We start from the raw sequence: 18705 nt of genomic DNA on the forward strand, positions 1-18705 counted from the left end.
CATCATTAAATGTACAGCACCCTTTATGTCTACTATACTGTTGTTCCTTTAAAAAAAAAAAGTTTCAGTATTTTAGAGTCACAGTTCATTCCAGGCTATCTGGTATTTACTGAGTCTTGGCCAACTAATGTTCTTGATACCATGTCAGGTACCTAGAAGGTGCAAGACTGAAGGCAATGATCCACACCATTGGAGCCCTTTACCACACTGTTAAACAATCTAAGAGATGCACCATTCACATTACAAAAGAGAAACATCAACTCAGGAAACCTGGCAGGAAAAAGACATACAGATAGGGAAGTTTCTAAATAGGTTTTACCAGAAGGCAGTATCTTATACGAAACTTTTTACTAAATTTTTCTGCAACAAGGTCTTAATTTTTTTTCTATAGCGGTTTTATTTCTGTCTTTCCTTTACCTAACTCTTTAATGGCTTCCTGCTTGCTGTTCTTCTATTTTGTTCTCAAGAACCCTAATTGCAAGACCCATACTTGCCAGTTCTTACTAAATAAATTCCATGGTCAAGTATGTTAGGGAAATGTATATACTCTATATGCCCTGAGATAATATTATATATTACTGCTCTAAAGGTGCTGTGAAGTTCTGCAACAAAGAAACCTAATAACTTCATTAACTCAGAACTTCTCATTTTTAAGCATGGAACTTTCCCTATCTACTTTGTCTTTTTTGCACAACACAATACAGGTTTCAAATGGCAACAGATAAAGTAATAAAGACTGGTTTCAAATCGTAGAATCAGCCAATTTTTAAGCTACAGGTTATTTTTTTTCTGCAAAACTGGTATTTCTGTGCATCTGCAAATTCCATAAAAAAGACATCCTTATCATGTTCACAGGGAAGACCTTCACTGAGTGAAAGTTAATTTTGTAATATCTTAATTTAACTGTTTAAAATCATATTCCTATACTCTTCTTTAACATATATAACACAAATAGTTGTGGACATAAATGGTAAATCGAGAAGTCACCATTATACAAATCCCTAAAAGAATCTAAAAGAAGTAAAAAGAATTAAAGAATTCTAAGAGAAGTGAAATTTAGGAACTATATTTACTGTCAATTATTTTTTCTAAGTTTAGAATATCATATTCTAAAGAATGTATCAGCATTAAATGCTATATTTAACAAAGGCAACATTATTTCATGTAGGATACTGTGAAGAAAGAGTTAACACAGCAAGTCTGTTTTACTGAGTCCTTGCTACTCTGGGGGTTGGGGGATGGGGGCAGGGAATGCCTGGAGCCATGGCAATGACCCCTGGCCAAACTCTGAGAACTAAACTCCTGGAATGTTCAGTCACTGGGTAAGGATGTTAGAGGCAGTGGATCAGGATCTATCAGGCTGTCAGCATTGTTTAAAGTAAGTATCAAGATTTATGATGTGCACCTGGTATCTGGTTGGGGTCCTACGTTTTAGTCACCAGTATACTGGCCACAGAAAATCATGTCCATGTGATCCCTCATAGAGGAAAGATGAACATTTGTATCTGATCTTCCTAGCAGTCACCTGTATATAGCTTTTTCCTGCTATTCCTGTACTGCATCCTTTGCTGTTAATAAACCTTAGCCAGGAGTAGAACATTATGTTAAGTTGGAGGAGTCCTTCCAAGAAAAATCTAAAACCATATATTAATACAGTCATGGGAACCCCCCGCCATGAACACCATTCAAGCACTTGGTTTGCCATATTATGTACTTCTCTTATTATTTCTCAGAAGCTAAATGATCATAATCACAATCTGCTTAAATAAATCAATGTACAGGATAAAAGTTAACACACCAGGCTCAATATTACTATCCCTAGAAAGGCTTGGTTGCAAGGTTGGCCCTGACTGGCATCTGGAAACTTGAATAATAAACAATTCCCTACACTGATATAAAACTTATTTAAATGATAAATGTACCTAACTGTGCCTAAACTATTTGTACAAACAATATGGTTTGTGCAAAACACCTATTTTTCCTTCTGGGAGACTGAAATTTTGGTGCATCCTAGGCAGAGTGTGCCACCATGAATAGCCCCAATAAAGACAATGGCACGGAGTCTAAAGAATTTCCCCAGCTGATAACACTTCACATATATTATCAGAATTCACTGCTAGAGCATATCATGTGTGACTCCACTGGGAGAGGTTCTTAGAAGTGTGTGCCTGGTTTCCTCCAGACTTCACCCCATGTACTTTTTCCCTTTGCCAATTCGGTTTTGTAACCTTTTACTGTAGTAAGTCTTAGCTGTTATTATGACTTATGCTGAATCCTGTGAGTCCTAGCCAATCACTAAACCTGGGGTCGCCTTGGGAACGCCCAACACAATCAGCATATTAAAAGAGAAGTAAGGGATGCCTGGGAGGCTCAGTGGTTGACTGTCTGCCTTCGGTTCAGGTATAATTCCCATCCCACCATCCAATCCCATCCGGCTCCCTGTGGTGGGGCCTGCTTCTCCCTCAGCCTGTGTCTCTGCCTCTCTCTCTGTGTCTCTCAAGAATAAATAAAATCTTTAAAAAAAGAGAGAGAGAGAAAGAGAGTAGTATTCCAGTTAGGCCAACTGCTGAAATTTAAATTTGGATTCCAATTTCAATTCCAACACTGACTAGGCCAAGCAATCCTAGCAATGTTACTCTTAATTTGCATAACCTGGGGCTCTTTATTCCTTTGAAAAAATATGCCCAAATTACAGTCCCATTTCACTAAATTAAATGAGGTAATGCACATCACTTATACATCACAGCACACAGTAAATACTGAATAGCAGTTCTAGAGGCACTTTCTTAGATGAAACTTAGGAACTTTTCTTAGATGAAAATCAGGAACTTTTATGCACTGATGCAACAATTATTCAAACTGCCAGAGTATTGTTTAAAAAAAAAAAAAGTTCAGAGGCAAACTTTTTTTAAAAAAAGATGTATGTATGTATGTATGTATGTATGTATGTATGTATGTATTTATTTATTTGAGAGACAGCGCGCAAGCACGCAAGCACATTAGCAGGGTGAGGGGCAGAGGGAGAAGCAGCTTCCCTGATCAGCAGGGAGCCCCATGTGGGCTCTATCCCAGGACTTCTGGATCACACCCTGTGCCAAAGTCAGACACTTAACCGACTGAGCCACTCAGGTGCCTCCAGAGGTAAACTTTAACCCTGAATCTTCAACACTGATGGATAGCTGATTTCAAGCCCACATGACAGGATTATTGGGTGAGCTCAAGCAGGTTAAACCCTATGAAATAAGAAACTTTTTATTTCTAAATCTGATATTTATCTAGTCTTCAAATTGACATCCCTAATGAGCTATGAATGCATTGATTAATTAGTACTGGGACTATGCTTGATGGTTACATTTCTCAAATAACTAAATTGGGATTTTAGTATAAATCAATCACTTACGTATATATGAGGCATAAAGTACAATCAACAATAGCATGAAACCTACATAGCTGTAAATGCAAACCCCAAGGTCAAGAGAAGTGCAACCCTGAAGCCATTCGCTCCCAGCTATCAACTTACCCCAAAGTGGTTTTTCAAATGAATTCATATCCCAAATCCACATGTCCCACATTTCCTGTTGAAAAATAAATTTCCTAAAATCAGATTATTACAGAATAACTCTATCTTCCCGCCCTTATCACTTCAGCCACCCTATTCCACTGGACTTTAGGTCAACCATACCTGAGGCAAAACCCATGTCTTATTTAGCTATTTCTCCAATGCTGAGCACTGGCACATAATAGGTATTTCCCCCAAATCTTGCATACAATAGGTGTTCAGTTAATGTCAAGTAAATATTACTGAGATCCAACATCAAGATCAGTGAAAATACTATAAAGTATCATTCCTCCTCTTAGAAATCTACCTGTATATTAACTTTCCAGGCGAGAAAGCCAGACACAGAGATAGCATCTGCAGCAGGTACTGCTTATTCCTTATCCCACTTCCACCCAAGTTTAGCTCCATTAGACCCCAAATGAATTCAACTAATCATTCTCTGCTAGACTACCTCTTCATTATTCATTCAAACTAGCCATGACAGTTCTATTCCTCTTGCTGGCCCAAGTGACCAAACCTCAACCAATAGGACACAAGGGGAAAACTGTTGAGCACATTTAGGAAAAGTCAGGCTCTCTTAGAGGTGCTAAAGGAGAAACTATACTTATAATGGGGGAGGTATGTATGTGTGGGGGCAGGAGGCATATGGGAACTCTACCTTCCTCTCAATCTTAATGTAAACCTAAAACTGCTCTTAAAAAAAAAAAGCCTTTAAAAAAATGAAATCATGAAAGACACACATAAAAGAGAAACAACTTATACTGGACTAATCCTCCCACTAACAACAATTATAAATTGTGGCCAAAATGTAAAAACTACTATTAAAGAGCACTGGATAGGGCAACCCCGGTGGCTCAGGAATTTAGTGCCGTCTTCAGCCTGGGGTGTGATCCTGGAGACCCGGGATTGAGTCCCACGTTGGGCTCCCTGCATGGAGCCTGCTTCTCCCTCTGCCTGTGTCTCTGCCTCTCTCTCTCCGTGTGTCTCTCATGAATAAATTAAAAAAATCTTTAAAAAATAAATAAAGAGCACTGGATAGGTGAAATAGGTAATGGGGATTACGGAAGGCACTTGTGATGAGCACCGGGTGTAGTCACTATATTATACACCTGAAACTAATTATTATACTGCCAACTAACTGGAATTCATATAAAAACTTCAAAAAAATAAATTTAAAAAAATTAGAAAAGCACTGGATAGCAACCAAAAGACAGAAAAGAGAAGGCAACCCTTGAAACAGGATAACTATACTAGGTGAGACTTGCCTTTTTATAGCTGCTTGCCTGGGGGCAGAGACCACTCTGCATTGTGTAGCACAGGTGAAACTCAAGAAGGAAGTCATACTAATATTGGCTTGTGGCATCAGGAGATGAAGAATAAGACTAGTAGAGCAAGTGGAAAGTAAGGAAGAAAATCCTAGATATATTTATATATGTAAACTCTACCACAACCCTTTAGCTGAGCCCTGAATACAACAACACAGGAGACTTCAGAGGCCCCCAAAGAAAAGCAACAGCTAAATGGCTGAAAGAACTGAGCAAGTTATCAGGCGTTGCCCAATGCAGTAGAAGCAGAGAATTTAAGTCCAGCCAGTTAACTATCTGCTAGAACAACAAAGAATCAACACTCTTAGGGAGAAAATACATTTAATGGGTCACAAAAACATATTTACAACATTTGGTATACAATAAAAAATTACTAGACATGAAAATAAACAAGAAAACATGACTATGGAATCCCTGGGTGGCTCAGCAGTTTAGCTCCTGTCTTCGGCCCAGGGCATGATCCTGGAGTCCTGGGATCAAGTCCCACGTCAGGCTACCTGCATGGAGCCTGCTTCTCCTTCTGCCTGTGTCTCTGCCTCTGTGTGTGTGTGTGTGTGTGTGTGTGTATTCACGAATAAATAAAATCTTAAAAAAAAAAAAAGAAAACATGACTATGATCAAAAAGTCAATATATATTGGACACAGTTTACCCAGATATTGGAATTAGATAAGGACTATAAAGCAGCTACCACAGATGTCTTCAAGAATTTAATAATAAATGAAGAGAGGTAACTCATCAGATAAATACAAAGTATAAAAAGCAACCATACAGGATGATGCAGAACACAAAAATAAGAAGTCTGAAATGCAAAATTCACTTGACAGGTTTAACACATTAGAGAAAAGAGAATACAGGCATATCTTGAAGATACTGTGGGTTCAGTAACCAGACTACCATGATCAAGTGAATATTGTAATAAAATGAATCAAATAAATTTCTGGGCTAGAACTAACTTCTTCCTGTTAATGTTGATAATTTGACCTCTTCCTATGAATCACGAATGTTCTTCATAGCATCTAGAATCCTTCCCAGAAGGTATTCAACTGACTTTCCCCAGATCCATCAGAGGAATCATTACCTACAGTACTTATTGCCTTACAAAATGTATTTCTTAAATAATAAGACTTAAAAGTAAAAAATACTCCTTTATCCATGAGATGAAGAATGGATATTGTGTCAGCCCACACAAAAACATTAATCTCGAGACACGTGGGTGGCTCATCAGTTGAGTGGCTGCCTTCTGCCTTCCAGCTCAGGGCGTGATCCCAGAGTCGTGGGATCCCGTCCCAGATCGGGCTTCCTGCATGGACCCTGCTTCTCCTTCAGCCTATATCTCTGCTTCTCTCTCTCTCTCTCTCTCTCTCTCAGTCTCTGTCTCTCATGAATAAATAAATAAAATCTTTAAAAAATAAAAAATAAAAGAAAAAGAAAAGAAAAATCCCAGGAGATTAAAATTAATAATAAACTTTGTTAACCTGATAAAGGATATCTGCCCCACATCTACAGTAAACAAAACAGTTCCTGGTAAGGTGTTAGAAGCATTCTCTTTAAAGTTAGTAAAAAGGGGCAGCCCGGGTGGCTCAGCGGTTTAGTGCCGCCTTCAGCCCAGGGCCTGATCCTGGAGACCCAGGATTGAGTCCCACGTCAGGCCCCTGCGTGGAGCCTGCTTCTCCCTCTGCCTGTGTCTCTGCCTCTCTCTCCCTGTGTCTCTCATGAATAAATAAATAAAATCTTTAAAAATAAATAAATATAGTAAAAGGATAAAAATGTCTTCTATCACTTCTTACTGCCAACAATGTACTAGAAATCCTACCCAAAAGAATAAAACAAAGAAATGAAACAAAAGATTTAAGAATTGAAAGAAGAAAAACAACAAAAAAGAAAATGATAGAAAAACCCAAGACAATAAGGACAATGGGAACTTTTAGTAAGATTGCTGGACACAAGTTCAACATGCAAAATTCGATAAATTCTTTTTGCCAATAACTAGAAAATTGCTTAGAAATATCTTTAAAAAAATAAAAAGAGCAGCATTCTCAAATATGGTCTGTTAAAGAAATAAATTCTGTTAATCTATATACTTAATATAGTTCCACTCAAAAAACTCAATGTAATTTTTTTACAGGACTTTAAAAGTAGGCTAAAATCACATGGAAGAGCATAGCCATGGTAGCCAGTAAAATTTTGAACAGGGTGAAAAAACTGTCTACCATATATCAAGCTACAGTAATTAAGTCAGTGTGATACACTGGCAGAGACAGACTAAAGAACCAATAAAACAGAATGGAGAGTGCAGAATCAGATCCACGTGAATATGCACTTGATATATGACAGAGGTGGCACTACAAATCAGGGTGAAAAAGATGAGCCGTTTAATAAATGTTCATCCACATGTAAAAATAAGATAAGATTCCTACCTCACACCATACAAAAGAACAAGTTCAAGAGAATTAAAGATTTAAGGATATACAGTTCTAAAACTTTAAAATATAGGCAAATATCTTCATATCTTCAGGTAAGAATTTAATACTCAAAATACAAACCATAAAGGAAAAAGTAATTTCTACTACATGAAATTTTTTTTTAAAGATTTTATTTATTTATTTGACAGAGTGAGAGAGCACAACCAGAGGTAGCAGCAGAGGGGGAGGGAGAAGAAGCCAGGCTCCCACTGAGCAGGGAGCCCTATTACCGGAACTCTATCCCAAGACCCCAGGATCATGACATGAGCTGAAGGCAGATGCGTAACCAACTGAGCCATCCAGGTGCTCCGAAAATTAATTTTTTAAATATAACCAGATGACATCGTGGATAGTCAAATGAGAAATCGAAGACTAGGGGAAATAATCAAGAAACAATATCAGAATGTATTGAAAAACTTTTCCAAGTCAGGGCACTCCTCCTGCCAGCTTATGCACACTGTCAAATAAAATTTAAAAACCTTTTTAAAAACAAACTTTTCCAACTCAACACACAAGTGAAAAATGGCACAGAATGGGTAAATCAGGGATCCCTGGGTAGCTCAGCGGTTTAGCACCTGCCTCCGGTCCAGGGCATGATCCTGGAGTCCCAGGATCAAGTCCTACATCGGGCTCCCTGCATGGAGCCTGCTTCTCCCTCTGCCTGTGTCTCTGCCCCCCTCTCTCTGTGTCTCTTATGAATAAATAAATAAAATCTTTAAAAAAGAATGGGTAAATCAGAGGCAAAGAAATGTATATAGCCAATGAACATATGAAAAAATGCTGAACTTCAGTAGTATACAGGAAAATGAATTTGACCTCATCAAACTGGCAAAACACAAGTGTTGTTAGTAAGGAATAAAGAAATGGGACACTCATACAATATTGCTCCAAGTGTAATAATCTGCCACAGCTACTTTGGAGAGCAATCCAGCAATACCTACAACAGCTGAAATAAGCACTACCCCATTATTCAGTAATTCCACTTTAGGAACCTACCCTGGAGAGACTCTCACACATATAAGATGACTTATACAAAGACTACAGCGTTGTTTACAGTAGAAAAAGGTAAAAAGCTAAATGTATAGCAAGAAGAAAATGGAGACTGTGTAACAGAAAAATACATGGTAGTTAAAATTAAACTAGAACTATGCACATCAATATGGATAAACGTTGTTGAATGAAAAAAAGCAGTATGTGCAGGATATGTATAGTATGTTCCACAGTTTTAAAGCATATTAAAATAAGACATTATTCATAGACACAAACATATACTGTAAAGCCAGAATAATATGCAGGAATATAATATACCAAATTCACATTATGGATAGTTCTAAGGAGGAAGGGAAGGACATCCATAATACAGGAACTTTTTTAATATAAAAGTTCTAAATTGTGGCAGACCGCTAGTTCTTCACCAAATTCCTGTTTTCCTGTTGTCTTACAAATCAAACTGCTCTATTACTAAGAGTGGCAATTTACACATCTTGGCCTGCCCAGCAGGTTAAGGTAGCCAATAAGATAATATCAGAAATCACTGGGTGGGGCTATGGGAAAGGACTTCACAGGGACATGGGCCCTTTGCCCTTACTCCTTTCTTATCTTCCTGCCTAGGATAAGTACATGAGGGATGCAAGGGCCTTCTCAGCAACCATGAGATGACCTTGAGAAAGAGAGCCTCAAGCTAAGGACTGCAAAGCAGAAAGACAGACGTCTAGCCCTTGAGGACTACACAGTTGCCACACAACTTTCTCTTTTAAAGAGGAAAAAAGTCCTCTTTAAAAGCATCTTTCGGGGGGGGAGGGGGGAAGGAGGGGTGTAGATCCTCCCCAAAAAAGGTGCTTTAGAGAGGATTTTTAATTGATAAAGAAGAAAATTGGGGGAAAAAAGACATAAGGGAAAGGCAGATTCTGCTACTGTACTTTCCTATATATTTTCAATTTTTTATTAAGAAAAAAATCTTTCTTTCACTTCCCAGATTTGAAACAGATTCCCAAATGTTAACCACAGATGTCGCTGGCCCACAGATCAAGAAAAAATACAAAGGCAACACATACACTTTATGAGGTGGCCAACCAAAGTGGATAAAGAATTCACTAGAAACAGGCCAACCACACTTGGAGAGAGCAGACAGCTACTATACTATTGCCACCAGCACTGCTACCGCCGGTTTGGATAACAAACAATCCCACAGTCTCTTGGCTCTAGACTAGGGATGAGAAAAACCAAAAACAATTTGCAGACTAAATGGAAATCTCTGTTGTCATTCCCTTTTCCCTATTTTTCCTTCTCCATGCATTCCCCAGAGCTCACTGCCATAGTTTTCTGTCTCCACAACTGAATCATATAAGCAGCAAAAATATCACAGGACAATAGTACCTTCAGATGAAACTTGCCTTGTACAATTGCAAACAGGAAAGTTCTCTACTACTTCACCTACAACACTGTCTGATGTTACTTGTATATTAACTCAAATGACCTTAGGGACCTAAAAGGTTTTAAAATTTGCTCAACAGACCAGATGAAAACACAAGTTTGGAATGAAGGCAGATTCTAGATTTTGGCCCAAGATAATGGTTTGAAATAGTTATCCGGTAAAAAAGAACAAAAGAAACAAAAACAAAAACTCTTGTTCACTTATTGGTCTGTTACAGAAAGATAATGATCTAGTAAGTCATGACTTCTCAAAGATACCACGCAGTGCAAAACATACTCTTCATCTTCTTTCCTTAGCTAGTCAGCAATGTGGTACATTCATTTTTGTGGATTTTTTTTTTCCTAATTTGATTTCTCACTTATTTGGTTTCTCCCTAATGCCACTTAATTTTGTTTCTTAGCTTATAAGGTTAGTGGTTGCTCTGCATTCTCTCCTGCTGATCTTACTCGACTCTCTGGACCCTTGCTTTTGGTTTCTGTGAATAACTCTTCTCTGCCTCACTCCCTCAATCTGGCAGAATCAGATGGCTTCTGCAAGGATACTAGCTGAGATGCTTACTAGGCCATATCATCCCAAGAGCCTTTCCTGGAATTTTTTTTAGCCCTTTGGGGGCAGATAATAGGATTTGCTTCCTGATCTCAGAACCAAAAACAAAAATCCACTGCAATTAGGATGTTTACATTTAAGAATGTAATAGAAAAGGGGGATCCCTGGGTGGCGCAGCGGTTTAGCGCCTGCCTTTGGCCCAGGGCGCGATCCTGGAGACCCGGGATGGAATCCCACGTCGGGCTCCCGGTGCATGGAGCCTGCTTCTCCCTCTGCCTATGTCTCTGCCTCTCTCTCTCTCTCTCTCTCTCTCTGACTACCATAAATAAATAAAAAAATTAAAAAAAAAAAAAGATAACCAAACTTCTAAAAAAAAAAAAAAAAAGGAATGTAATAGAAAAGGGCGTGCCTAAGTGGCTCAGTTGGTTATGCCTGCCTTTGGCTGGGGTCGTGGTCCCAGGGTCCTGGGATTGAGTCCCACATCCGGCTCTCCGCAGGGAGCCTGCTTCTCCTTCTGCCTATGGCTCTGCCTTTCTCTGTCTCTCTCTTGAATAAATAAATCTAAAAAAAAGAAGAAAGGAGGAGGAAGGAGGAGGAAGGGGAAGGAGAAGGAGGAAGGAGGAGGAGGAGGAGGTAATAGAAAGTTAACAGGAAAAAATTTTTTTAAATCCCTGAAAGAATCCTGCTATATTCATATCAAAAACTCAAAATATTTCTTCTGCATTTTTTTCAATTCCACTGAATTCTCAAAATTGTATTCTGCAAAAACCTCTAAATACTTGGGTTCTCTCTCCTTCCTACTTACACTAAACAGCTGCACATGTTTTACTTTATTAGTAATAAAAACTAAGAATTTTTTCTGCAGATGACCTTTCTCCATTTCAGATTTAGAGAACTTACTACGTTCACAGATTTTTTTCAAACACACATACTATGTTACAGCCTCGATGTAGCTTCCTTCTTAGAACTATAAATTCAAGAGGAATAACTAAAATAGTTAAGATACATTTAAACATTATCGAAGAGCATATACTTTTTAATTAATGTAAAATAATTTTACCGCTTTAATGACAAGTACTAACAGCACTGCAGAGAACAGTTAAATTTAACTATAACTTTCAGTTTTGCATTTTGCTGTGCTGTTAACTGTAGTACTGCCCTATATACATGAAGTGTTTGATTACCAAAAAAAGAACAGCAAAGCAGTCTTAAAGGGGAAGATAAAAGCTTTACCTGATATACCAAAGTTCATGGTTTTATGATAAAGAACCTTAATCTGGAGGGAGAGTTATTTTAAAAAGAGCAAAGGAGAAAGGAAGAGAAATATTAAAAACTTAGGTATTTTTCTATTTCTCCATAAAAGAGTTGTGGGGTTCCCCCCCATAAAAATCAAATGTAATGTGTGGATTTGACTCCTGAATGTATAAACCAATTGAGACTTTTTGGGGCCCATTGGGGAAATCTGACTACCCACTGGTATTAGATGATACTAAGGAATTATTATTGTTAGTTTTATCAGGAATAACAGCATTATGGCTACATTTGAAAAAATGTTTTCATTTTTGAAAGAGCCACACTGAAGAATGTTAGAGATAAAATGACATGATGTCTTGTATTACTTTCAAATACCTGTGCTTGGGAGACAGGGGTGGAGGGAATTAAGAGGTGAAGCATCAGGACACCTAGGTGGCTCAATGGTTGAGCATCTGCCTTCAGCTCAGGTCAGGGTTCTGGGGTCCTGAGATTGAGTCCAGCATCAAGCTCTCCAAAGAGAGCCTGCTTCCTGCTTCTCCCTCTGCCTATGTCTCTGCCTCTCTCTGTATCTCATGAATAAATAAATAAAATCTTTAAAAAAAAAAAAAAAAAAGGTGAAGCACCTATGGCAAATCTTACCTTCACCGAGTATGGGAGATGGATACAGGTTTAAGGGGACTCATTTTACTATTTCTTTTACTTTTATATATGTTAGAATCTTCTGAAATACAAAGAAATAACTTTTAACTTTGTTCCAGATGGCTAAAAGCTAAGTTAGGATTATGAATGGATTTAACATCCTACTCTGGCAGGCCAAATATTGCAAACATTAGTGTTTTGTGAACAAAATCAAGGCATGAATACATTGATTCATTTAACTTCAATTTAATAACACCACTTACTCTATGCCAACCATTTCACCAGATCAGGGAGAGCAAAGAAGAGTTAGACAATGTCCCATTCTTAGGAAGGCCTCAGTCACCATGAATACCTGTGATAAAGGCTTCCAGGTGGTCTGGCTGAGGGCACAGAGATCAAGGGGAAAATGTCAGACTGCCTGCAGTGTTCCATACACATTACATCCAGGTATGACTGCTGCCCAAATGGAAGAAGAACCACTCACAAAGTTGTTTGTCTTCATACAAGACTCTACCCCAAGCATAAATGAATCTGAATCTGTGGGTATAGGGTTCCTCTACAGGTAATAGTGTATAGGAAAATGTTAGCCTAATAACAAACCTTTCAAGTGGGTTTTATCTTCATGTTTCAGCTGAGGAAGCTGAGAAGTCATAAGTTTTAGGAGTAAGCAGAACATGCACATTTGACGAACCAAAAGGTCTAAGAGGTCAGAGCAGAATCTAGAGGGACACATAAAACCAACCTAGAACTAAGTTCTCAGAAAGGAGTTTTCCATAATGCTAAATGCTACAGAGGAACGTTAAGTGACAACGGATGCTGTTTCTGTCAATAGCAAGCTTCAATGAGTTGGGTGATTTGGGGCAGCCCAGGTGGCTCAGTGGTTTAGCACTGCCTTCAGCCTGGGGCCTGGTCCTGGAGACCCAGGATCGAGTCCCGCGTCGGGCTGCCTGCATGGAGCCTGCTTCTCCCCCTGCCTGTGTCTCTGCCTCTCTCTCTCTCTCTCTCTGTGTCTCTCATGAATAAATAAAATATTTTTTAAAAAATGAATTTGGGTGATTTAAACATGACATTAAAACAAAGCAGAGGGGGATCCCTGGGTGGCGCAGCGGTTTGGCGCCTGCCTTTGGCCCAGGGCACGATCCTGGAGACCCGGGATCGAATCCCACGTCGGGCTCCCGGTGCATGGAGCCTGCTTCTCCCTCTGCCTATGTTTCTGCCTTTCTCTCTCTCTCTGTGACTATCATAAATTAAAACAAACAAACAAACAAAAAACCCAAAGCAGAGGGGTGCCTGGGTGGCTCATCTACCTTGGGCTCCGGTCATGATCCTGGGATGCCCCTGCTCAGTGAGGAGTCTGCTTCTCCCTCTCAGTCTGCCCCTCCCCCCTGCTCATGCACTCTCTCAAATAAATATTTATTTTAAATAAATAATTAATTAAAAATATCAGAGGGGGCGCCTGGGTGGCTCACTCCATTAAGCAGCTGACTGGGCTCAGGTCATGATCTTGGGCTGGTGCTCCTGCTCAGGGAGAAGTTTGTTTGAAGATTCTCTCCTCTGCCCCTCCCTCCTCCACTCATGCTCTCTCTAAAATAAATATAAAAACCTTAAAAAAAAAAAAAAAAAACAGTGTCTCATAAACTGTGCTAAATAAAGAAATGAAACATTACTCATCAAGACTTCAAGACATTTCAAGCCTTACTACTAGTCCCATTAGCCATGTGCCATGGAAAGCTGGATAAAAAAAAAAAAAAACAAACAAAACAAACTAGAGTTCCTAAAGCTATAAAGGCTATTTTTTTCTTTAATGGGGATAAAAGTTAAAGAAGGAAAACACAACTTACTGAGTGCTCAGCTCATTCAGAGGACTCTGTAACATAATCCTCCCAACAACCAGTGAGCTAGGTACTATTAAACTCATCACCTGGGGATCCCTGGGTGGCGCAGTGGTTTAGCGCCTGCCTTTGACCCAGGGCGCAATCCTGGAGACCCGGGATCGAGTCCCACGTCGGGCTCCGGGAGCATGGAGCCTGCTTCTCCCTCTGCCTATGTCTCTGCCTCTCTCTCTCTCTGTGATTATCATAAATAAATAAAAATTAAAAATAAATAAACAAATAAATAAACTCATCACCTCACAGATTAAGAAAACTGACACTTTAAACGGTTGGGTAATTTGGCCAAAGTCACAAAGACTTCGTCAAGACCAGAATTCAAAATCAGTCAAATCCCAGTAATCATGGTAAAATCCATACATCTGTACTCTTTTTATAGTCACCTCCAAAACTTATACAAACAGAATCATAGTATAATGCATTCTTTTGCTACCTTTTTACTCCAACATGTTTTTAAGATTTGTCCACATTGCTGTATTAATAGTTTATTAACTTTTGTTAATGGTTCACCAACTTTTCTTTGGTGCCACAGGGCTGGGGTTGGCAAACTGCTATTTTTATAAGCAAAATTTTATGAAAACACAACCACACTCATTCTATTTCTTCACGAATGGTTTATGGCTGCTTTTGCACTATCGCGGCAAAGCTGAGTAACTGCACCAAAGACTGTATGGCCAGCAAAGCCTAAAATATTTACTCTGTGGAGCTTTACAGAGTTTACTGACTTTTGCCATAGAGTACAGCAGTGGTATACTTGAAATGTCCAAGTTTTGTAATCAATGTAGTTTTCATTTACATTTCCTTGTTGACAAATATTTAGTGGCTATTCATTTTTCTTGTATGAAATGGTTTTTCTATTGCCCATTTCTCTTTTTCACATTGGCATATATATGTGTACTGACATATATACATACATATGTGTGTATATTTACTGTGATAAAAATTTTGTCAATTTTATGTTAGAAATCTTTTATTTCTGTATTTCTGACTAATCTCTGCACTCTGTTGTAAAGAAATAAAAGACCTTAATTTAGCCACATTTATTCACCTTCTCCTGTAACAATTCTGCTTTTAGCATCTAGTTAAGAAAGCCTGACGTCATAAAATAGTTTTATTCTGAAAGTTTACATTTTTCATTTCGTAACTAAGTTTTTAATCCATCTGGAATTATTTTTTTTCATATGATGCGAGGTAAGAAATCTTTTTTTTCCCCAATGTGGCTAAGTAACAATACCAATATCATTTACTGAGTATTCAATTTCCTTATTTGATTTGCAACATTAGCTCTGTCATATATCAGATTTCCAAGTATGTCCAGTTCCGTTTTTCACTTCAATTTTCTTCCATTACCTATTTGTCTATCTTTACCCAATTATTACATGATTTCAATTACTAAAGTTTCATATTAAGTCTTAAAATCTAGTAGAACAAGTGGTCTTCAGAAAATTATCTTGGCTATTCTTGGCCATTGCTTTTCCAAAAAAATTTTAGGATTAACTTGTCAAGTTCCACAAAAACAAAGCAATAAAAACCATTCCCTGCAGGGTTTTTATAGCATGAATTTATATATTAAATACAGATTACTTGATAAATTTACAAGACAGACTTTCTCCCTATGAACATCATTGGCCCCCAAATTTACTTGGGTCTTCTTTAATGTCTTCCAATATAACTTTTATAACTTTCTATATAAAGATCTTGCCTTTTGATATTTATTCCTAGGTAGCTTTTTTTTAAAACTGTTGTGAAATATCACTTTTTTATTGTAAGCTGTTAGGTTAGAATAATAGAAGTGATTTTACTATATTAATCTTATATTCAGTAACTATTATAAACCCTAAAGATTTATCTGTGGATTTGAATTTCTGTGACATATTCAAACTGACTTGAAGGAAAACCATTTTGTTCATTCCTTATAGTCTTGAAACTATCTACCTTATTTATTTTTTGGCCATACTGACTGACTAGCAGCTCCGATACAATGCTGGAGAGATGAGGAATGCCTTAAGAAGGTTATGGAATATCTCTCCTACTCCTTAGTTTTTTGTATCCTAAAAGAATACTGAATTTTTTTCTTTTTTAAGATTTCATTTATTCATGAGAGACAGAGAGAGAGAGAGGCAGAGACATAGGCAGAGGGAGAGGGAGAAGCAGGCTCCATGCAGGGAGCCCGATGTGGGACTCGATCCCAGGTCTCCAGGATCACACCCCAGGCTGCAGGCGGCGCCAAATCGCTGCGCCACTGGGGCTGCCCTAAAATTAAGTTTTAAACTGTTTTTGTGGATAACTTCATAAACAGATTTTCTAATGCATTTTCTTTTTTTTTTTTTTTTTAAATTTTATGTATTTATCTACGATAGTCACAGAGAGAGAGAGAGAGAGGCAGAGACACAGGCAGAGAGAGAAGCAGGCTCCATGCACCGGGAGCCCGACGTGGGACTCGATCCCGGGTCTCCAGGATCGCGCCCTGGGCCAAAGGCAGGCGCCAAACCGCTACGCCACCCAGGGATCCCCCTAATGCATTTTCTAATTGTCCCAGCCTGTCTTCTTGGAATAAACCCTTTATTCAATACGTAGTATTTTCCTTTATACATTGCTGAATTCAGCGTGTCTAACTACTTTTGATAGCCTCTTGTTCCTTAGCCATATTTTTTTACTCTCTGAACCCATTAAATATTTATATTCTATGCTGTACCTGACAACTACAATATCTGCAGTTTCTGAATGCCCGACTACACGGTTTCCTAGTTCAGCTGATTAACTCATGGTGGCTTATATGAAGTGTTTTTTATTTTTTCAATTGTGAGCTCATGTTCCTAGAAACTTTATCTGTGTCAATTCCCTGAGGTCCGTGTTCTCTATATTTCCTCACAATCTGCTTCTCAGGCCTAACAACCTGAGACCACTTTCACAAAATTCTTGGCTTAGGTTTTTTTTGCTCCATTCAAGTAGTATGAGCCCCAACCCCAAATCCAGTGAAACTGAACTTGTCATTACCATTTCTCAAGGAAGACTTATCTCTCCTATGAAAGGGTGAGAGAGGCAACTCTTCTTATCCCACTCAACATTTCCCCCATAACGTGGGACAAATGTTTCATTTTTTCCCCTGGTTTACCCACCAACACTGTTCAGGAAATTTCAGCTTTATTCACAGTCTCTGCAACCTCTCACCTTGCTGGATCCCTAGACTCTACCTAGTACCGCATAGTCACCCTAAGAGCAAAGTCCAAAGCTCTAGGCTTCTAGGAATCTACAAATACCAGAACTCCCAGCATAGCAGCCAGTATCACCATTAGTTTATCTCTCTAGATTCAAGATTTCTTTTTTTTTTGACCCCTGAGGAGTTCCTTACTTGTCAGCCCAACTATGCATTTCTTTAAATATTTTGAATATTTGGTCCAGTATTTTTAATGTTTCATAAAGAGGAACTTAAAAAAATATCTGTAATCTGCCACATTTCTAGAAACTGAAGTCTCTAAACATTTTGGTTTTTGTTGTTTTTTTTTGTTTTATGAGCCTCTAAACATTTTGAATAGTCTCCTCGCTGAGCATTTTTCCCATATCTCTACTTCTAAGGGCCAAAAGAAAAATAATTCATCAAACTAACAAATATCTGCCAAATGCTGTTCTAGGCATGTGCATATATCAGTAAACTAAACAGATTAATGCATTCAAAAACTCTATGTGAAAGGAGACCTACAGATAGCAAACAAAAATGTAAGTAAACTAAATTCTATCATAGAAAGCAGTAAGAGCCATCAGAAAGAAAAGAAATTGAATGGTCAGGTAGAAGCATCAGGAGTAAGGGATTGGGGGGGCACTGCTATCTCCAACAAGGCACCTATTATTATTTCCCCACAACATTGTAACAATTATTTTTTTTATTAAACATAAAATAACATGAAACTATAAGTATTTTTCTTTTTTTTTTTTTTAAGATTTTTATTCATGCATGAGAGACAGAGAGAGGAGCAGAAACATAGGCAGAGGCAAAAGTAGGCTCCCTGCAGGGAGACCTACATGAGCGTCGATCCCAGACCCCAGGATCATGACCTGAGCCAAAGGCAGATGCTCAATCACTGAGCCACTCAGGCTCCCCTTTTTCTCTTCTCTTGATGTAAAGTACAATGGGAAGCAATCCACAGACTTGTTAATACTATATGACTTGACCTACTTCAAAGAAGTAACAGCACATTTTAATATCAATAATTGGAGATGATACTCAAAAAAGTTATGATGCTACCTATTCCAAAAATAAAACTGAAATAAATGGAATTTTTAAATAAACTTATGGGAGCACCCGGCAAGCTCAGCTGTTAAGAGCATGCTACTCTTGATCCTGGGGTCATGGGTTCAAGCTCCACACTGAGTAGAGATTACTTAAACTTTTTAAAAATGTTTAAAAAAATAAACTTATGGGCAGCCCCGGTGGCGCAGCAGTTTAGCGCCGCCTGCAGCCCAGGGCGTGATCCTGGAGACCCAGAATCGAGTCCCGCGTGGAGTTCCCTGCATGGAGCCTGCTTCTCCCTCTGCCTGTGTCTCTGCCCCTCTCTCTCTCTGTATCTCTATGAATGAATAAATAAAATCTTTAAAAAT

At 38.4% G+C, this 18705-nt stretch overlaps 1 protein-coding gene and 1 long non-coding RNA gene across 2 annotated transcripts in view; one reads left to right on the top strand and one right to left on the bottom strand.

Annotated features, from left to right (window-relative positions):
- Window positions 1-18705, bottom strand: part of GALNT1 (polypeptide N-acetylgalactosaminyltransferase 1) — a 120870-nt gene that overhangs the window by 74853 nt on the left and 27312 nt on the right. Inside the window, exon 2 of the mRNA XM_038543499.1 lies at window positions 3521-3575. The gene's annotated coding sequence lies outside the window, so the exon portion shown is untranslated. The remainder of the gene's footprint in view (window positions 1-3520; window positions 3576-18705) is intronic.
- Window positions 1247-9786, top strand: LOC102155439. Its single transcript, XR_005362510.1, has 2 exons — window positions 1247-1378; window positions 9323-9786. It is a non-coding gene; the product is annotated as an uncharacterized LOC102155439 (long non-coding RNA).

This window comes from Canis lupus, chromosome 7 (genome assembly GCF_011100685.1).
Source record: "Canis lupus familiaris isolate Mischka breed German Shepherd chromosome 7, alternate assembly UU_Cfam_GSD_1.0, whole genome shotgun sequence".
NCBI classification, from domain to species: domain Eukaryota; kingdom Metazoa; phylum Chordata; class Mammalia; order Carnivora; family Canidae; genus Canis; species Canis lupus.